General features: G+C 33.3%; 1 protein-coding gene and 1 long non-coding RNA gene across 7 annotated transcripts in view; one reads left to right on the top strand and one right to left on the bottom strand.

Moving 5' to 3' along the window:
- Rbp6 (RNA-binding protein 6) overlaps window positions 1-23,695 on the top strand; it is a 598,400-nt gene that overhangs the window by 5,275 nt on the left and 569,430 nt on the right. The gene's annotated exons all lie outside the window — the stretch shown is intronic.
- LOC118445722 (uncharacterized) overlaps window positions 1-23,695 on the bottom strand; it is a 32,089-nt gene that overhangs the window by 3,701 nt on the left and 4,693 nt on the right. Inside the window, exon 2 of one of the 2 annotated variants that reach the window (XR_014983378.1) lies at window positions 14,119-14,262. The exons of the other annotated variant lie outside the window; for it this stretch is intronic. This is a non-coding gene — a long non-coding RNA (uncharacterized LOC118445722). The remainder of the gene's footprint in view (window positions 1-14,118; window positions 14,263-23,695) is intronic. 2 annotated transcript variants of the gene reach the window in all.

Below are 23,695 nucleotides of genomic sequence, written 5' to 3'. Positions count from 1 at the left end.
GAGGAAACTATAAGAGAAGAAAGAGGAGTTTAAGGAAAAGACTTCAAGATGCAGAGAGCAGAGCATTTCGTTCCTCGATCGCTTTATACTCGCTTTGGTCGACGACTGATTTAAGGTTGCAGAGTAATTCACCAGTTGGCATCGACGATAACAGAGTCGCTTTATCCGAGCCTCTTATGTACCAAATTTGCGGCATCGAGCACAAATTGTCGTTATGTCAACTCTCTTTCTCTCTTTCTCTCTCTCTTCCGCTCTCTTTCTCTCTTTCTTTCGTGCTCTCTTTTTCTCTTTCTTGCTCTTCCTTTCTCTTTCTTGCTCTCTTTTTCTCTTTCTTTCTCTCTCTTTCTTGCTCTCTTTTTCTCTTTCTTGCTCTCTTTTTCTTTTTCTTGCTCTCTTTCTTTCTCTCTCTCTCTCTCTCTCAATCTTTTTTTCATTTTTTGCTCTTTCTATCTCTGGTCCCTCAACCTTTGTCTCTATAAGTTCAATTTCTATAAATAAGTTTTCATGTTATCTATAAATTTTTGGATTTAGTTTTCAATTTCCATTTACATCCTACAATTGTTATGTATTATTAAAAAATTTTTATATATTAAAATTTCATATTTATCAAAACAAAATGAAAAATAATTTAATTAACAGAATTTTCTAAGAATATAAAGATAGTATTTTATCTTATTTTTAAAATAAAAAATGCATAAGAATTTCTACAATAAGCCAGTTACGGCTATTATCCATTCAACTTATCTCTTATGTTTCTTTTTCTTTTCTCTTTCTTTGCAGCTTATCGTTTGCCGCAAATGGACTTAAATCCATGGTATATTTACTTGTTACAACCTTTACAAAGAACACTACTTTAACCTTTTCTACTTTTAAATGCCACGTTTTACATTCGTGGCGGGGAGCGTTCGATTTTATCGCTAAAAGAGTTTCATTTCTCGATATGCATTCGTTCTTCCGTGTTTTTGTGTTTCTTCTTTTTATTCTAGATTTTCTTTTCATCGAATTTTCGAGATACTCGAGAAAAATTTATCGTAAAGAGGCGAAGTTTTAAATAAAATATTTTTAATAAAAGCTTTAAATAAAATATTTTTAATTTTCGTTTCGAATTTGACACACATTCTAGCAACGCAAACTAATTAACTTGAATACCAGAACATTTTTATGAACGATAGAAAGGTGTCACAGACGAATTCGTATGATTTTTGCGTGTGACACGTGAAAGAAATCATTTGAGTAAATGGCCGATGCGGATATCGACAAAAATTGAATTATAAATAAATTCAAGTTTATATTGAATGTTAAATAAATACCACTTTGTAATTGATTTTAGCAACAAACGATTATAATAAGCGAAAAGTGAATGGTAAGGCTGCTTACGTATTGTCGACCAATCGCCGACGTCCATATCGGCGAACTATCAAGTAACTAAGCGACGTGTATTGTTAGTTTTTTTGTGATCATCGCTATTAACTCCATACGTACTTATATATTTCTTTGAATCTAATGGTCGCCGACAACTAGTTTGATGAACAACCAGAAAACTAGACGACTAAACATAGTGACCAAACGAGTCGCCCACGACTCGACAAACTAGGCAACGTTCATTGTTCATTTTTTTTGATCACCGACGACTCGCTAATCGCCACGATCAAGTGCGAATACGATTATATATATTCCTTTAAACCTAGTTTATCGGCAGAATCTAGTTTGCTGGTGATTAGTTGACAGTATGCATGTAACCTAATAATTCCCAAATTTGATACGCGTGATATACGTGCTGAATAAATAAGGATCTTATAAAATCTTGTATCACCGCAAATCGATATAATCGACTTTAGAATGAAATTGCGCGCTAGAAATTGCGCGCTTGTTTAAATTACATCTCATGTAAAAGATATATATATACGAATTTTTACGCTTGAAATACTCGTAGATATTTTATTATTTAAATTGATAAATAAGAGATATTTATGATAGTCATTAACTTTAGCTACATACAAATTCGAATTAATCGAATTTGGCACATCCTATTTGACAAGATTAGAAAGCAGTATTCCGATGCAGCCAATATTTACGTTAACATAAGAAATATTACGTTAAAACTTAAGAAATATTATGCATCAAATAACGGCTTACATTGGCTTTCCTGTGTACAAATGAAGAATGTTCATGTGTTCATCTAAACGTTTCATTTTTTCGGAACAATGGTCTGAAGCCTTGGAACGGTTTATATTCAAATTGCTAAAATACATGAAACATTGTGATACGAGCTACATGAGGAGCTAGTCCATTTAGACTTAGCTTCTATTGCTTTCAATATCAGTTAGATATTATATCTAACTGACAACAAACAAAACAATTGCGAACAAAAGTATATTTAAACGTATTATATGAGAAACATTGGAGAACGTAATAGAAAATACTTTTATTTTTTCTTCCTGTTGTTATTCAACATAATATTCTTGTTATCGCTAATTAATCTCAAACACGATTTACGAGAAACGGATGCAACGTACTTCTTCTTTTCCGAATGTTGAAGTTTCTCTTGATTATTTGCAAACGATCCAACAAGCTAAAGCCAAATGGAAGTTTAATTCTTGTGATACGTTTCATGAGACGAAATATTTTATATTTCGCGAAGCGTGTTAGCAAATGCGTTGTGCGTTCGTTCATTATATTATTTCTTGTCTAAGCGATTTCGTCGGTCGTAAGAACCTCGAATATTCTTGCAGTTTATTTTTTTGAAAGTAAGATTACAGGGGTCACGAGCAAAATCAATTTTCGAAAAACAACCAAAGCGAAAATTACCGATTACTCGATAAATTTCGTAGATCCAAAAATATTCACCACTAAGTTCATATTCTCATAATTATACGTAATAAATCTTAAGACCAAAGTGTTTTTCACTTCATTTTTCTAACGTAAGAACGTATCCGCGTACTAATCTTATCCACGTCTAAAATTTTGCCACTAATCATATTTCAAGTAAAACGTTTAGCTTTCAGCGCTAGGTTAGTATCTTCGAGCGTGAGCGTGTGCGTTCTTGAGATGAAGTAAGAGGACAGTAATTAGAATCAGCAAGTGAGAGAGAGGACAGGGAGAAAAAGAAAAGATAGGGGAGAACAAAAGAAAGAGATAGATAGATGGAAAGAGAAAGAGAGAGAGAGAGAGAGAAGAAGAGAGAGAGATTTTTTCGACTTTGTCGACATCGGCGTCGTCAACGTCGTTGTCGTAGTCTCTGATGCAATCGAGCGCAACAGACTCTCCTCCTCGTGTCTCTCGCTATTTTTAAACGTAATTGCACCCGGCCGTTTTAATGGGCGTGCGGGCATACAGACGAAGATGGTGCGAGAATGAGAGAGAAAAGAGAGAAAAAGAGAGAAGAGCAGAGAGAAACTGTGAAAATTTGTTAGCGAGTCTTTTGGGATACTACTGTTAACGAGCTATTCTGATGGAATGAAATTTTCACGAACTGTTTACATAAAATTCTCGGCCACCAAACGGTACATCCTCCATCGTGATAAATCTTCGGTTAATAATATTTTATATATTGAGCGAACATTTAATTAGGTTAATTTAATTCTACGCCATTGCATAATGTTCTTATTCATTATACATATAGAATGTAATCCTCACATTTTTTCGATGAAAAATTAACGTATTGCAGGACTAATTATCAGGCATTAAACGCGGAAAGTTATCATAATTCTCATGAAATGTCCATTAACATTTAACTACACCATTCGGCGCCTTCTTCTTGCTGTCATAAACGGAGCACTAATAACGTATTACTTATATGGGTTTGAATGTGTATTCTTCTTTTAATTCGATTCTAATACCAGCCACTGAAGTATTGAAAGAATTCATGCGGATTTAAGAGCATCCTTGAATGGACAATCTTCACGATTAAATTAAAGTAGAAAATGCTAAAGATAAAGGGTACTCGAAGTATGCTGTCGAAGTAGATAGAGATGAGAAGAAATAAGGAAAGATGGTGTAAGATTAGTCAATTGATCGAAGACTAATGGATCTATACTTGCTTCTTCTTTTTCTCTTTCTCTCTCACTCATTCTCTTCTTCTTTCGCACCACACGTTTCCTCATTTCTCTTAGCGCTATGAAGAGGGGACTTTAATTACGCAAGTAGGTCGAAAGGGACGCCTAATTTATTTGCAGCGACATAGGTGACTGCCTGCGGCTCCCTCTGCGACCACCAGCTTGTTAGTGCAACGATATTTGTTAACATAAAACAGGGTGAACGACTCTTTTGTTACCTGTGTTCATTCCGCCTGCATAAGCACGTCTCTCATGCTACACGTTCTATTCCGCGACCTTTCTCTCTCTTGCTTTCCTTCTTTGCGCTCTCTCTCTCTCTCTCTCTTTCTCTCTCAACTGTGCAGAATTAATTATTATAATTGTCTTTTGAACATTCCGAATTATACTGTTTCCAAATGCCTAGGAATTGCTCCCTGACTTGTCTGTTTTTTCCATATACCATCTTTCTCTTTTTTTTCAAATCTTTTCAAACATTATTTATTTTATTATCAACTTCAAAAGCGATCTATTGAAAGTATTTCTATTGCATCCACGAGCTAACATCAATGCGACGATTTACCGTTTTGTTAATCAAATTATTTTCCACGTACGGGTGAACCCGCATTTCCGGAAAATTTTCATCACAGCTTTCAATTCGGCCAACTAAATTTTACTTGGTTCGACAAATTTCTTCTTTCACTCACTCTCTCTATCTCTCTCTCTCCCTCTATCTTTCTCTTGTTTTCCCCGTATTAGTTATGAACGGGCGAGCGCGAACATAGACACTCTACGCCGAATGCCTGTCATCAGATACATTATTTACAGACGAGCGGAGTTCACAATTTAACTACTTGTTTTGATAAATGTTTTTCATCGAAAGCATCGATTTAAACGGAGATGCAGTGCATGTTTCCGCTCTTAATTTCGTGGTGTATGGCTTATGATCACGAGCTGATGTGTTCGTTTACTACTCACACATAGATATATATAACTATGTACGATATATTTTCATAACGCTTCCGTACGTCGTGTCCACCAATAGAGAAAGAGAAAGAGTGAGAGAGAGAGAGAGAGAGAGAGAGAAAGTGTGCGTGCGGTACTGAATAAGTGTATACACTGTATACAGTAGCACTCGTTCGCACGGCCAACGAACAGCTCTTATCTTTAGGCATCTTCCTTTACCGGCTCGTAGATCTCGAACAAGACTCGCCTTGTCTCGATGATACATACATCTATGTATATTTACGCTCTACCTAACTATCTAACACTCACTACCGTTGGTTCTCTATTGCCCATATTGCGAGATCGTTGTTACAATATGTTTGTAGATTTCGCTTGCTTGTTTTTTTTTTTCTTTTTTTTTTGCTTTTTCTTTCATTAATATGTTCTCGTTACCGCAATATAAGCCAAAACGTGGCGAGAATCAAACAAGTTTTAATGATCAGGAAATTCTTTACACATATAAGATATTTCTAAATATATACGCTAATTTCTAATTCATCAAATTATTTTCTAACGAAAAAGATTTCAAAGGAAAAAGTTCAAAGGAATTGAAATCAAATTGGAATATTATATTACAGATTATTTGACATTCTTTTCGAGATGAATTACTGATTATTCGGCATTTTTTTGCTATGAGAAGATTATACAAAATTATTATTAACATAGTAATATTGAAGAAAGATATCTAAAATTTTGTACAAACTGAATAAAATTTCAAAAATTCTGAAAGGAATTCTGGTAAATTCATCAGAATCTGCATACCGAAAAAGAAATTTTCGAATTCGTATTCCTGATTTATTTGAATTAAACAAATTTAACTTGAGTTATTTTAATGAGAACAAAGTTGATGACGGTCCGTTTTCTTCTAAAGTACATTCTTATTTTTGATTTACATTTTTCATTATCTTTAATTTCTAGCTTCAATCATACCGCACGTGTACAATGCGCAGCGCGGGAATAGCCCACTTTTCTATGAGAAATCGACGATATGCGATAGAGAGAAACTGGAACGGGCCACGAGTTTGACCTATGGGATCGATGATAACGATTCGGAGCGAGTTTATGTGTGTATAAATCAAGCTGCGAACTTCGCGAAGATACGATTTCGATTGAATAGAGGAAAGAAAGTAAAGAAACGAGATTTTTATTCTTATTCGTTTTGCATATATTATAGGTAAATATATATATATATTTTTTTAATTTTAGTGAGTTTTATCAGTTTCATTTATGCATATAAAAAAGTTGATATAAACCATCGAAATATATGTACTCTTATGTAGATATTTAGTCTTTGATTTTACCAAATGATTCCTTGATATTGATTAATATAATATATACGCGATATATGTATTTTATATTAATACATACACATATATTTATATATGATATATATGATATATGATATATATACATATTCATTACATGAACCTTCATTTACACGTATCAAAAATTGGGTAAGATAAAATACTGGAAATAGAAAAATGGAAGAAATTTTTGTTACGTGTCGCTTGATAACGTTCTTTATCAGTAGTTACTAAGCTGCGAGTATTCTCCACAGCCGATTTTATGTACGAATATCACTTATTCGAGCGGAAAAGTCGAAATAAACCATTCAAAGAAATTACGTAGATATTCAATCTCTGATTTAATGAGATAATTTTTCGAAATTGATTTAATTGAACAAAGGATTATAATACACTGTATTTTTAAAGTACTAAAAATTCGGGTGGATGCGTTAAACGAGATTTTCTTCGTTAAATACATTTTTACAACGATTCGAAGATCGTAAGCCGATGCAAAAACTTGATTGAAAAACGTTCATTATCGTTGTTTTATATCGTTTTCGATAACAAAAGAATAAAAGAATACGACAGGTATATCAGGTAACTAAAAAAGTTCGTGCGGTTTCGGTAGAATTCACAGTAGCGATTTGTTGTTTCTTGTTGTGACTTGTAGAGCCCAAATTTTTACGTGTATCATAAACTACAGATATCCATCGGTCAATCGGTACACTTTCAATATTGTGAATTTAGAGCATTTTAAAATGTCAATTAAATCGAGTTTAATTCGAGCATGGTTTTCTTTTATAAATTTAAATTTGATTCAAAAGTTGCAGAAGTACGTAAAATATCTATAGCATTTGAAGAAAAGTTTGAAATGATTATTTTAATACATAAAACTTTTTATGAAAATTTTTGCATGTGCTTTCTTATGTATTTCTTTGAATATTACTATTCCTTTCTCTATTTATTACTTTCTTTTCTTGATTTTGATCAGTACGTTGCTAGGAGAAATTCATCAGAGGGAATACATGATGTCAAATTACCTTCACTGCCACTGTACGTTTATGTCACTGGCGTCACGTGACATCAGTTATGTCTTATGGTACGTCATCACGTCCCTAACCTAACCTAACTCTAACAATAACTACTACTATTCCTTTCTCCCATTACCATCAGAGTTTTTTCTGATTTTCTTCGATTTGGTAATGCTTATCTTGATCAATGTACCTCTCATACATGCACAACAGCATCATTTTGGCTCTGTATTGCGACATTATTTATTACAGCGATATGTACTCTATAAATAACAATACTATAGTCTTTTTTCTTCTAGCTGGCCTAAACATTTTAAATAAAGAAAGCGATAGATACTACAGTACATGAAAAATATTACGTAGTTTAAACTTTTTCTGTCCAACTAGCGCGCGTGCGCTCACAAACACACACAGGCGCGCACATATAAAGGGAAAAAATGTTATAAAATCATTATATATTCTTGATGAGTGAATTTTTAATAATATGAAACAAAATATGCCTATTACAAGCATTTCAAATTCTTCAGTATAAGAACATTCTCCATTTGAAAAACAGTTACATATGTATTATAAGATTTAATGAACAGTTGTATTAAGTATTATATTACTATTGAATTGGAAATTGAAAACATTCGCAAAAATATTACAACGATAAAAATGTATACGCAAAAAGATATGCTGTTCTTTTTACATGAACGGCATGAAATGTGTTAACGAACGGATTTCCCGTTTTGCTAGCACGTTGCGTGAATCGTTTGAATTCGCGATCTGATAAAGGAGTGAAGAGAGGAAAAGAAAGAGAAAATATAAAAACCGCACAGAAAAAATATCCGAATACAAGAATTACGTAGAAACACGTGCAATACGAGAGTGTGGACAGATACATATGTAGGTGTATATCGCGAGGATTTCCTATATCGAAGCTTTATAGTTCACGATGGTAACAATGTGCCATCTCTCTCTCTCTCTCTCTCTCTCTCTCTCTTTCTCTCTCTCTCTCTCCCTTTATCTCTCTCTCTCTCTCCCTTTCTCTCTACGCTCGAATTCATTCAACGTTTCCAATTAAGAGGGTTAGTCCACTTTGCGTCGGCAGTGAGGTGTGACTATGCGCTGCGGATGTGACGTTCTCGCACGTTCTAGAACTTCAGTCGACTGAAACGCTTATTATCAAATGGGTACTCGCATTCGTTCGTCGTAAACGTGATTGTTGCGTATGATAAACTTTTCTACATTATCAGTACTTAGGCGAGAAACGATTGATTTCACGTTCGAACAGAGGAAAGAAAAATAAAAAAGAGAAAGACATTCATGTACGTTTGTAATTTCCTTTCTTTTCATCGAGGACCAAGGGATCACGATAATAGAAATGTTCAATCGTGCTTCTTTTCATTTTTATTCATTTGTAACACGCTTATCCACATTTTCCTTTTCTATTTTCTTAAATCGCCATTCTACTTTGACTTATTCTATCCTTTCCCTCTTTTTCCTTCTCTTTCTTAAAAATACGATCTACTTAGCAAGTTTTTACTTACCTCAAACTATAACTAATTTCAACAACCATTTAGCTTAATAATTTATCTTATCCACGATGCGATGATCTATATCTGACTATTTTTTTTATCATCATTACCGCTACCATGGAAATTGGTAATGGCATTTTTTAAAAATGTATATTTTATCACGTATATCAATTTTCGTACAAGAGACATCACATAAAATTTCTTTTTCTTTCTTTTATTTTTTTCTCTTTCTCTCTTACGTTCCTTTCAAAAGAAATTTTACGCTCTCCTGATGTAAATTTCTAATAAATAAATAAATAAATAAATAAATATATATATATATATATATATATACATGTTAGAGCCCAAAGAGAAGAACCGCTGTCAATGGCGTGAATGACGAAGTATGAGGGAAAATAAAGCCTATCGTCAACACTGATTCTAATTTAGATAGTCACGGTTAACCACACGCTGACAATAGGTTGTTCCGGATGATCTCGATAAGATTGCAAACATCGGATGGCTATGAAACGCAGGTACACGTATTCGGGAAGACGCCTCTGAGAATAAGAGTAAAAGACAACGAGAAAGAAAGAAGCAGAGATATCCTCGATAACACCATATCTTGTTACGACATTGAATCGAAAACGACTCGAGGGAGTTCTTTACGATCAATGAAACAATACCTTTGTTTAAAACTCTGCCATTAATGACTTAACTTTCTTCATTCTTTTTTCCATGCTTTAGCGTTATCTTTAATTCCATCAACAATTTTCCGCACTCGAATAAATAGAAATAATGAACATACTTTACGCTAGAGTAAGGCACTACGTATCGCCAATACGAGCATGACTAGTGGTTTTTGTTTTTCGTAGTAATTAGTCAGCGGCTAGAAGAAAGCCAATGAAGGAGTGCTATCGGTGATTTTAATAAAATAAAAAATTTATTGAAGAAAATTAACAAAAACTATATAAAAATATGAAGAGAGGCTAAAGTCACGTCTTAGTTGCTTCATGTGTTTTTTGAAAATTTCTTCTGTCGATTGTCATGTTCACCTTTCCTCTTGTTCTTTTCTTCGAAAACCCAAGCCTTACTCTCGTATACATGCATACACATACAAACACAAACAATCATTCATACTGAAATAAAGCTTCGGAAAATTCCTAAGTGGACCTAAAAACCTAAAAACGATACACTTATGCACACTGTTTGTTCACATCTCACGCACAAAGCATCGATCAAAATTCTCAATATCACACATACACACACACATAACATTATACATATATATAAATAACATTACACTTTCTTTAATTAACAAAATACACGCACACACATACGCATATGTATATATATATAAATACATACATAGATGTATATATATTTTGTGTGTATATATATATTTTGTGTATATATATTTTGTTAATTAAGGAAAGTGTAACGTTATTTTTCTACTAGGGATTATAAAACGAATTTCAAACCATTTACTGAAACTCTTTTTTTCTTCGATATCCGATCGTACACTTCGTATATATCATTGTTGGAATAACTCGAATTTTTTTTAAACGATTTGTCAATTTCAAGTAGCTCAAAAAATTTCTGCACTTGACTTTGTTCGAACAATTGAAGTGATTTCAACTAAAAAGACAAATTAGGAATACTAAAAGTTTAACGGAAGTTATTGTTGTCACGTCCGATTCGAATTTTAAGCTAAGAGAAGTTATTGAGAAGAAAAAGGAAACAGAAGTAATATGAAAGGAATGCATTCCGTAAGTATACGGAGAAAAGCAAGAGAAAAAGAAAGAGAGAAAGAGAGGTATGGAGAGGGAAAGAGAAAGAGCGAGTATATGGCGTATGCGGTGTATACCGATGGATTACGAAGAAACTGACTTCTCCAGAATACAACGAAGGCACACGTGGAAGCGAACAGGTCATCCAATGTACGCTAGTGTATATCGAGCCAGTTAGTTGAACAATAGTTACTTCTTAATGGATTCATCGTGCTTGTCTATTACCTATTTTGCATTGCTTCGTGCTTATATTTCTGTAGAATACACATATATATATACACACACATATACCATTTATACGTGACACCATTGACACGTGGCTATAACCACTCGTGAACATTTCCAGGGCGACTATAGCTAGAAAAGGCTACCTTACTTCGCAGTTATTCGATGTACGGCAATAAAACAACAAACTCGGCTCTCCAGCCGACCCTCTTTTTTTTCTACATAGCACAGATAACCACCGTACTATAGTTTCCAAGTTGGGGTGCAAAATCCGGGTTAAAGTAGGGGAGAAAACGACATATTCCTGACCTTGTCATGTTAGTGATTAAAAAACGGTCGTGGGACAATCAGAGTAAAAAAGGTGAAATAAAAAAGATTACAAGAGTAAAAAAAAGGAAAGAGAAGAGAAACGAAAGAGAGAAAGAGAAGGGAGAGAGAAAAATGAAGAAAAAAGGAGACAGAGAGAGAGAGAGAGAGAGAGAGAGAGAAACATGGTATAGATATATAAAATGTATTTTAAAGGGAAACTTGTGTTGCAATCATCTCAACGAGACTACGTTGATTTGACACGCGAGCAATTACATATATACGCTTTTCTGTGACTAGCTAATATGTACATAAAACTTTTCTGTGATGTGCATCAAGTAAATAAATATGTAATGGTGTAGGCCGTAGAATATGAGAAAGAGAGAGAGAGAGAAAAAGAGAGAGAGAGAGAAAAAGAGAGAGAGAGAAAGAGAGAGAAAAAAAGAATACAAGATAGAGGACGTTAAATTACCGCTATTCTTACAATGGTATTATCTGTCTCTTTGTAGAAAGAAACAGAAAGAGAGAAAAACGAAGAATTTCTTTTAAGCTATAGAGTAGAGGGAATCACTTATCTCGTACGTTTTACCGTAGAGTACGTAGATAAGAAGACGGAGAGGAAGGAACGAGACGCGCCTATCAATCGTAATCACGCTTCGCGAAGGATGAACGCGTCTCTCGTTATCGGGCTGTGTCAAGCTTAAGGCGAAGCGTCATCATCAACCTACCGAGAGGTCTGCTCTGTCTTACCTGAGTTTGTCGAACCTTCTTCTTTTTCTTATCAAAAATTCACACTAGAGCGTATCAATGATCGATAATACAATATATCGTCGTTATTTAGACATTTGAAGAATTTTTTGGAAACGAATGAATTTCAAGTGATAATCACTTATCTAAATAATATTACGATTAAATTTAATGATTTACTAACGCGTTATGTAGCTCGGGTTATTAAAAATATGGAAAGATAATTTGTCAAAAATTTTCTAGCGATAGGAGTTATTTTTCGATTAATTCGCATCGCATTGAGACATGCAAAATATATTTTGATTGTTAAATTTTTGTTTTATCGAATGGAACCGTATTTCATCCATGATTCATGTATTGAAATATTTTTATATGTAATATTTAAATTTATACTTCAATAATAAGCGACGATTAATTTCTCAAAATTTCTACATGGATAAAATGTAAATTTATTTTAAAAATATATGTAAATATTTCGATATTGTTGAGTTTATCAATCGCACTTATAAGATTCGATCATCTCACTCGATTTGACTTTTTTGGTATTCGTCGATGTCATAACTTGTTCAAAAATCGTATATTATTCTTGAGGTAACCTGACACCAAAATTAATCACACGAAACTGAATTCAGTTTGAGATGATTCTTAAGATTACATATCAATTCTAATATAATGGTTTACACCAACAAAAAATTCTTAGCCAATTTTGATGAACAAAATATCATTTAAAAAAGAAAAGTTCAAACGAGTAATCCACTTTTAAAAATTTTGAAAGAATCTTTTTTATGCATAAATTTTTCGGAAAAGAATAAAGCATTTTTGACGCGATTTTTTTCTCAGAAAATAAAGCTTTCTCAAAAATTCGAAAAAGCCACAACTCATCGCTTATAACTTCATATTTAAAATGAGATCTTAAATGTTCATCAAAATTGGTCAAGAATTATGCCTAGATTTACTATTGACGTAAACGTTGTTTTCGATATTGTCCGTGAAAAATAAGTTTTCTATAGTGGCATTCTTTGAAATTTGCCTTACAATATTCATATACACGCTTGAATAGTGTATGTTTTGCTTTTGTGAACTAGCCGCTTATTTGTGTATGTACGTAAACTAATGCTCTGATTTTCTAACTCATTCCAAAGAGCAAGATACATGTTTCGCGATGTTCATATAGAAAAGCTACGATAACCTTACTCGATGATCATTTATTTTACCAAAAATAATAATCAATTTATATATTATATATTATTTCAATAAAAATAAAAACATAACTTCGTTTCTACACTATTTATGAGGTATTACTACTATAAAAATATATATTATAATAATATAATAATAAGAATAATGATAAGAAGAAGTGGAAGAAGGTATATATATATATATATATATATATATATATATATATATATATATATACTTAAATATTATATACATCATGTACATTATATAATATAATAATGATGATTTATAATAACTATATATTTAAACAAACAAGATACAATATAGTTAATCTATCCTCGAGTTTTTCACAAATATTTTTGTTCTCCTTTTAAATGTATTTCCTGCACAAAGCTTATCAATTTCTCAATGTCCATTTTGATGTCTTTTTAATTAATTCATACATCGGCTAAAAAAAACAAACTAATTTGAATTTATCTGTTTGATCATCATACGACGTCGACTAGAATCGACTGATAAGATCGGTCGCACCGATCAATGAGACCACGCATCTGGTTCTTAATATGATTAAAAGATTGCGAGTTTGGCCGACGTTGATTATCAGTCGAATTGTCTGATATCGGTGCCACTATGACCACAATATAAGAATCAGTTTAGCTTTTTTTTTATTTCAAATTAGCTGAATAGGTAGAATCACAGAAATCATGGGAAGTCTTTTTTTAACGAATGCGTTCAAATATTTGCACTGGCGCAGATTTTAATTATTTTTTCTTAATAAAATTATAAAATTTAAATAATATATTTTTTAATTTAAATAATATATCTTAGTAAACATTATTGAAACATGGATAAGTATACAAATCAAATTTTGATAAAAAAAGTTGTATAGTTGCTTTATAAAGAAGTACCTTAAATTGTTAGAAAATTTATATGATTTATATAGTAGAATATTGTCTTTAATGAGAGCGATAAAAAATGAAAGAAGTACAAGTAACAATTTGTTTGAAAACTGTAGCTACCTCGAGCGACGACGCGTTTCCTATTCGGTATCTTCGATTTTCTGACGTTGCGGACACTTCGCCATCCATCTCCTCTGTGTCTATAAGACCAATAATGCAGCCTAGTTTGCGTCGTCGAAGTGGAAGAAATCGTTACTGCTGTCTCTAGAAGATGGTATATAACATTGATATCGAGCCTATGATATCCATTCTATATACTTAAAGCGACCAGACGGCGATACGCGGTCGGTCATCGTAGTGACGTTATTTATTACCACCGATGGTTGGGTGACACATTTGAAAAAAGCAAGAATGAGAGAGAGAGAAAGAGAAAGAGAGAGAGAGAGAAAGAGAGAGAGAAAGAGAGAGAGAGAGAAAGAAAGAGAGAGAGAGAGAGAGAAAGAAAGAGAGAGAGAGAGAGAGAAATAAAGAAAGAGAGAGAGAGAGAGAGAGAGAAATAAAGAAAAGGGATCTTAAGACCCGTATCATGTGGCAACAATTTAAGGTCAATTCACTCATGCCAGTTTAATCTTTGTTCTTTCTCCGTTTCGATTCTTCGGTCATAATGATTTTAACATTATTATATATAATTTAAATGTACACGTTCAAACATTTTCGTTCAGTCTCTGTTTAGTCACCAATTTATCACATTTTTCTTGTGTCTGAGATCGCCGTCAACAATGGTTTTAACGAAATTCTGAAAATGTTTTTTGTCCGAATATAAATGAATATAAAACTGAACTATGATTGAAATGATGGAACGAAAACAAAACGGAAATTGAATTGATACAAAATTATAAATGTGTGAATCAACCTTTATGATGGAATTTTTAGCGTTCACCGATTAATACTTACATTACACATCGTTTTAACACGAATCATGCTGATAACACGATGTTCACTCTTTATCGCATGCTAATGCCATAGAATGATGTAATAGATTTCGATTCGCATAATTTTCTATGACAGGGATAGATTCAATGAATGGAGACGCACTCGATAGAGATGTATGAAGAGTGTTATTGTGAATGATTTCGTTCTGGGTTTAAAAAATTACAAAGACTTAAACAAGCCTATCCATTAAAAAGATATCCATTGACCTCATGCGATAAATGAGATATAAAATTCCCGCGATCCGGTTTTCGTGTTATAGAAAAAAAAGGAGCATGTGAGAGAGAGAGAGAGAGAGAGAGAGAGAGAGAGAGAGAGAGAATGAACAAAATCTGTAGAAATAGTTTTGTGTAAAAAACGAAATATATCAATGGAAAAAAAAAGAAAAGTAGAAAAAAGAAGAAATAACTCGATGAGTGAAGAAGAGAGGAGTTTTTATTTTCTCTAAGGCTGTTCACTGAATATCTCTCCAAACATGAACGACTTCACCGACGAGTGGAAAAAACGAACTAAAAATACATTAGGATAAGTAAGTCTGTCCCTTCTCTCAATTCATCGTATCGATGTATAGATACGTTGTACCTCTCACTTCATTCCTGTGCGTGAATTAAAGAATTAAGTTAAGACATCAGACACAGTGTATGATCGTCAATTTTTACGGAATAACTGATACAAGATCAATACGCATTTCGTAAGTGAAATGAAACGTGCGATTTCTAGATAAACATTAATGCTCTTTACATAGTCGAATTGACATTAAATGTATTACTTTTCTTCCATCTTCATAAAATAATTCATTATTATAATAATTTAGTAATAATATTTATTATTACCCGTAACTAAAAGTATTAAGAAAAAACTAATAAATATAATAACGTTTCGTTGTAAAAAGTATTGCAATTCTTCATTCTTCGCTTATTTCGTCATATTGCTTGATCTCAAATGTTTCTTTTAAATGTTTTTAGATATTAACAAAGAAAAAAATAATACATCATGGGAACTAATGACCTTATTGTGATAGACAGTACGTAGAGTGATTTAAACTTGATTTAAAACGATTTAGATAGTAATTCATATACATAAAGCGTGAATAGCTCGACTGTCACTTTTCACGACGCTGTACAAAATTCCGATGAAACAAGAAGGTAAAAGTAAATTTGTGGCATCGTCCATTACGTCATATGGTATTGATGATACTTATGTATATATAGAGTGATAATATATTGTTTTTGTCCATCTTTGATGATAAAGGACTCATTCGATGAGTTTTTTTTATGCGAGATAAGGGTGCTCGATATTTGAAAAATATATTTTTCGCAAAAGTTATATCCGAAAATAGGTAATTTTCAAAAGTAATTTTTACGCAAGTAAATGCTTATTTCAAAAATTGAGCAGCCTTCTCTATTATAGAAAACCTTTATCTTTCGAACAAGTCCTTGATCATCAAAATCGAATAGAAATTGCAACGATGTAAACTTAGGACGTAAATTCTTGCAAATTCAGGGAAAAAGAATCCCCTTACGTAATATATGTATGTATATTTATTTATGTTACACTAGAGAGCTATTGATTCTATCGGTTTCTTTTTTTGTTCCTTTCTTTCCAAGAGTCGATTACTTTACATACAAAGCAAAATATTCTATGTTTGTATAAGCGCGTAATGGATCTTTCAGCTGTTTTGACACGAGGTAGTGACACTGCACCTTGATGAATTGTAAGAAAACGGCTAAAAATTGGATTTGTGCCATAAATTATCATGAATGCAATTTTCATCTGATTTTGGTGATAAAAAGATCATTCTAAAAATACTGAAATATGCTTTTACTTCCACGAAAATACTCTTAGACACTACTTTTGAAATGAAAATTATTCAAAAACCCGGTACCCTTATCTCGAGTAAAAAAATAGTCTTTATCTTCCGAGTGATCATCGAAATAGGATAAATTGTGATCACTAGAATTCATGGTATGTAAATCTTTGCAAATGCGTAAGAAGAGAACCCCCGGTATTCATCTTTTTGGTATCTATACTCATCTAGCATTTTTTCTTTCTTTTCGCTCTACCATGAGTGTATTTCAGGGTGTCCACATAAATTTGGTCTCTGCGATTCTCAAAAGCATCTCAAAAATAGCTACCGCCTACGCTGTCAGGCGCAACTTTGCGTTCTGACGAATCCCGCCATTCGCACGAGACCGCGGCGGGAAAGCCATTTTATGTATGCATATGCCTCCGAATTTCTTGGTAAATTGTACAAAGTACTATTTATTATGCTGCTGGCTACACATTTTTTTACTCCTCATTTTTCTTAGCAAAGTATTTCAATGTATTATGAAATGTTTATGAGCATATTTCGTAAATTAAATTATTCATATAAATTCTATAAAATATTTCAAAACTTATTTATATTTCTTACACAATGTAGAAATAATCACATATGTAAAGAATAAAACATTTACGGAAATAAGTCTAATCATGTTTACATTTTTCCAGAGTGTTCTATCGATTGAATAATAGCTGTACTTCTCTCTCTCTCTCTCTCTCTCTCTCTCTCTCTCTCTCTCTCTCTTTCTCTTTCTCTTTAAAACATTGTACTCTAACGCTTCGATATCAACGTAATCTTTTTTGTGAACGATAAGGAGAGTCTCGGGTCTCGTAACGATTTTATGTGACACCTTTATTTTATGATATTTTGAAGTGCAGTAGATTAAAATCTGTGTTGTCTTACTTTTATCCAAATGTTAATAATATTAATATTTTATACCTATTTATGCTGAAAAGTATACATACATATATACATATATATATATGTATATCATATATATATTTCATTTCATATATATATACATAATATATAATATATACATTATATGTATATATATATATACATAATATATAATATATACATTATATGTATATATATATATACATAATATATAATATATACATTATATGTATATATATATAATATATAATATATACATTATATGTATATATATATATATATATATACATTATATGTATATATATATATATATATATGTATTTTACACTTGTATGATATACCTATTGCTTCAAATTTTCGATGTGGATAACTTTCGACGGTCGTTACTACTTCTACTCTTGTGGTTGTCTTGCGGTTATCCGATAGTCTTGTGTTTATAATGACGTTTACGTGCCGCACCGAAATACGTTTACTTGGCAACCGCTAAAAATAATGCGTATCAGGTTATTTTTGTAGGTTCAAGCTTGACGTACGCGCCAATGCACATGTCCGTAATGGCAGGCCATAGTTATATGCCGCGTATCGAATCATTAACTTAAAAATAATATGTCAATAAATTACAAACATTGGCAATGATTATGTCAATATTATAATATATATACAACTTCATTCGCTGCCAGTAAATTGGTGTCACATGTTTAATCGGTCGATGACAACGAGATATACAAGAAAACATTCGAAAGGGTGGAAGAAATAGAAAAAGAATGGCGGAGTTAGAGGGATTTAGCGGAGTGTTTATGACATGCTCGCACGTACGCCATTATCTACGCATCGTATTCTCGTCAGACGCATTATTTTACGATGTTTCGTGCAATTGCAATACGTGTCCGCAATCATGTTGATCTTCTATATACAGTTCGCACGTGTAAGCAAAGGGTGGTAAAAAGATGGCATGATAGATACGCAATGATCGTCGGGTTACGAGGGTGGTAAGATGGAAGGAAATAGGCGTGTGTATAAGCGACGTGTTAATGACATTACGTAATACCAAGCAAGCCAATCAATGTATACATACATATGGATGGGAGACATAGTGAATGTATTCAATGCACCGGTCATGTCCGTTCTCGTTATTACATCGCTCGTTCGTCCGTTCGCTTATGACGTTCTGTTGCTCTCTCTCTCTCTCTGTCTCTCTCTCTCTCTCTTTTTCTCTCTTTCTGTCTGTCTGTCTGTTTTCTCCCTTTATCTCTATTTTTGTATGGAATAGAAAATAAATGCGATAAATGATGTTTCATTAAAATTGGCTTATATTCGAAAATAGGACTCTACAAAACTTGGAGAGTTCGTTGGCAAGATCCTTTCTCTTGGAGGAGCCTTAAAAAACGAATCTTTTCTCGTTAATCTTCTTTATGTGCCAAATAAATTTCAACCCTAACCAAAGATGTTTATCTGTAGGTATATTTTCTATACTTTCAATCGTATTAGAAATATAGTCTGTTGCAGATATATCTGTAACAGATTAATTCGCTTAAGACAATGATTTAAAGCATTCTTTCTCAGACTAAAAAAAAATGTTTTAATATTAACTACTTTCTATTTTGCACGCTACGCGAGGCAAATAATAATACGTCAAGTAACCATATTTCGAAATATTTTTCTTCAAACACACGATGCATTATTCTACCTCTGAAAGCGTTTCATGGCAAAGGTCGATGCAGATAATCGGGCTCGTCGATCTATGAAAGCACGCAATAAATCATAGGGTTCGCTGTAGAGGAAACAGAGAAATAATTGCAAATAAGGTATGTCCGGCACACTGTAGAGTACCTAACATTTGACGCAGGAAGCAGCAGCATGCACCGTTAGACGAACTATCGACGACGATAACAACTTTTTGTTAACGAACTATGTAGGTTTCTTATCACATTAGTTTCATTTTATTCGTATTCTAGAAAATAATCGGATGCAGAATATTGCATAACTTCATAGACAAACACATTTATCTTCCCCTCTCTTGCTTGCTCTCTTTCTCTCTTTCTCTCTCTTTCTCTCTCTCTCTCTCTCTCTCTTTTTCTCTCTCTCTCTCTCTCTCTTTCTATTTTTTTCTTTCCGCATGTGCTACATGATCCATCGTTGCATACTGCTCGTTCAATCGCTTCTGTTGCGTCTGGATTGCATGCACGATCAAATGTCACGCTAGCATGCGTACATAGGTACATATGTATTTAAGTAGAAACGTATATATGTATGTCAGTCACATCGTAGAAAGAATATGTCGACGTCATCAGAAAACTTTCAAGGATGATGCGAACTAACAAGCATACGTTCCTCGCTAATCTTACTACTGCTACTATTATTACTACCACTACTACTACTACTACTGCTACTATTATTACTACCACTACTACTACTACTACTGCTACTATTATTACTACCACTACTACTACTACTACTGCTACTATTATTACTACCACTACTACTACTACTACTGCTACTATTATTACTACCACTATTACTACTACTACTGCTACTACTACTACCACTACTACTACTACTGCTACTATTATTACTACCACTACTACTACTACTACTGCTACTATTATTACTACCACTACTACTACTACTACTGCTACTATTATTACTACCACTACTATTACTACTACTGCTACTATTATTACTACCACTACTACTACTACTACTGCTACTATTATTACTACCACTACTACTACTACTACTGCTACTATTATTACTACCACTACTATCACTATTACTGTTACTACTACTACTACTAATACTACTACCACTACTATCACTATTACTGTTACTACTACTACTACTAATACTACTACCACTACTATTATGATTATTACTACTACTACTACTATTACTATGACTATTACTATTACTATAACTATTAATACAACTACTGCTATTACTACTACTAAACAACTGCTATCAACGCAACTACTGCTACTACTACTATTATAGAGTACTATTATTTTCTATCGATACGTCGTCGTTTCTTCAAGAGCTGGAAACATTTTGGATGTTCTTTTTTAAAATTTACGCCTAGACACGTGGGGAGCGTAAAGTTGACCAAAGTGCTTTATTTATATCTCTGCTCAGTACGTAGAACGTAGAACTCGCCTCTTTCTTGACCGTGGCTTGTTCAAAGGTGCTCTTCTCGAAATTTCATTCCGGGGAAATAAATTCGATCGATCGAACGGGCAAAAGATAGCTGCTTTTCTTTATCTCAATCTCCGACGTTTACGGATCGTTTTTAACGGATCGAAAAGCAATATATCGGCGAAATTTCTCTCAAATAATTTCATTACATTTCCAAGGAGATTTTAAAATGTAATATTAATAAAATAACTTTGAGAAAGATGATTCGATAAATTCTTTATTTAAACAACAAGAAATTATCTCTGATATCAAATAGATGGAAATATAAGAATATAATTTATTTAGAATATAATTTTCGAATAGATGGAACGTTGGGTTACTGTAGAAGCATGTCAAGAAGCTTCATATCTGATGTAAAATTGGCACTTAATTAAATTCAAAAATTGTTTTCATCGGGATTTTTCGCGTTCGAAGAGACATCTATTATTCAATATAACACCGCTGCATTTTATTCAAAGATACATATAATACCTCCTGCCTGAAAGAAAACCCATATCCAGAAATTGAAGTATTCGTGTATTTTGTTATACATCAACGATCGTAAAAAACAAAACATTAATATGTAAATACTAAAACATGTAATATTAACATGTAAATAATGTCAAGTGACAAATAAATACGTCATATTAAATACACGTCTATATTTGTATTTAAATATATGTGTAATAGAGATCATGTAATAGAGATTAAAATACATAGATTTAAGACGACAAAGATCTTATACGTAGTCATAAAAGAGCATATCTTTTAGCTGATGTATCATGAATAGCATTCACGGTAGATGTCAAGCAATCTTCCTGGCTTGTAGTTTGTTCGTAAAATGTACGTAGCGCATGGTATCGAATCGTATTCGTAATCTCATTGGAAGCTTATTCGCCAAGATAAGACAGTTCCTAGGACTGGAAGACCTATGCAAGAGCTCGCTGTCACGACAACGAGTGTGTAAATCAGACGAAACTGCACTGTAGAATTAAGTGAATCTCCCTTTCTCTCTTTCTCTCTCTCTCTTTCTCTTAAACACACACACATACACTCTCTCCCTTCTTCACGTACTTAATGAATGTTGCGCCATCTCTAATTAGACGTTCTTAATATCGCACGTTGCTTCATGCAATTAAAAGAGGAATGCCGCGTTCCTATAGGGAGTACTGCTGCAGATAAACATCGTACGTCTTATCCTGAAGCTTATAAGCGATTCGTATTGAAAATAAATTTGAGAAAGTTAACGAGCGTTAAATATACTTGATCGTGATAAATTCATCATTTTTCAATGATCATGTTTATAGAAAGTAATTTACATATCCATCGTCTGCTATATCAAAAATATTGATGAAAATAATTTTTTTTTTATAAATTATTATAAATCGATATTATATACAGAATGAAAGTTTATTTTCCATCAATACCGTTATCCTTGAATCAATAAAACAGATCGTACGTCGGTTGACGGAGTCAAACGTAAATGTAACAGGTTGCACCATTGATCGGTATTTAATGAGTTGGCCGTGCGACGCGTAACCATCTCGAGCGGATTGTCGAGGGGTGAGAGTCAGTGGATATGGGCTGTAGGCAACCAGGCAGACAGTCCAAAGTGATTTCATTCCGCAAAGGGTTCTAGCGAAGGGTCGAAACGGAAAAAAGACTATTCGTCCGAGTTGTCGTCGTCATTCTCCTCTCTTTCCTTTCAAAAGGGCTGACCGCTCTTACCTTTGTCATATGCTTCTATTTCTACTTAATAATATCGTACGCTTTCCTCTTGGCAGTCTACCTTCGAAGACCAATTACGGATAATTATCCGCAACCTATTATGCGCTAAAACCTTGTCACTACGATTATCGTTAGACCATAAAGCTATCGAACATCTCGGCAGCGTCGTGGCGTATCGGATTGAAAACTCTCTACACACCTATCTCTAGTCTTCCCATCAGCTCTCTTTTCTTTTTCCGTTCACATGCAAGTCCAGAATAAAAATTGAGTTTCTGCTGGTAGTAATGATAACGATGCTAATGGTAGTGGCAATGGTTGTGAGCAAGGCTTAAGGCCACGTTCGAACCGTCGAGAATGAACGAATCGACCGGATAACGCGATGGGATTTAACGTCAACGAACCATCAGTCAACGGAAAAGCTTTCTGCTTGTTGATGAACGACGTTATATCCTCTCTATCTTTTTTCTCCATGAGCCAGGCGCAACTACGGAAAAATAACGTTCTTTTGTGTTTTTCTAGGTAAAGGGTGGTGAACGAGAGTCTCGCGTCTTAAAAGTTCTTGAGTTTGATGTCGATAAGTCAGACCTAGTTTTCATGTTAACGACGTTGAAAGTGGGTCGAGAAAAAAAAATGACTTCATTATATTTTTCTTTGCAGTTGATTTTTTTCTCGGAAATACGAATTAGTTTCGCATTTTTGAAAATGACAGTCGGAGAGTAGCAGAATGCAAAAAAAGGATGGAGAAAAGATGAGACCATCGAATTAATAACAATATATAAAGTAAATTCGGTATTGTTGAACACGAAGGATGTAGATTATAGAAAGAGGCAGAAAAAAAACGAAATATTACAGAGTTCTGTCTGATAGTAAGCTCTCTGCGATCATTCTAGCATCTATTTAAGAATAAAAAGTCTCGAAGTTGTTCTTAAACGGATACAAAATTTGAGAATAACGATTATAAGAAACTCTCAATATTCGAGATTCATAATATAAACACTCAGATAACCATTGTGCTTTTGGAGATTTAAAAAAGTCATTGTTTTAACCATTCGAAACAATTATCATTATACGAACTGTTACGCTAGTAGG

Source organism: Vespa mandarinia, chromosome 1 (assembly GCF_050613455.1).
Source record: "Vespa mandarinia isolate Hongniang chromosome 1, ASM5061345v1, whole genome shotgun sequence".
Taxonomy (NCBI): Eukaryota; Metazoa; Arthropoda; class Insecta; order Hymenoptera; family Vespidae; genus Vespa; species Vespa mandarinia.
Note: the sequence above shows the minus strand (reverse complement) of the source record. Positions and strands in the feature narration are given on the sequence as shown.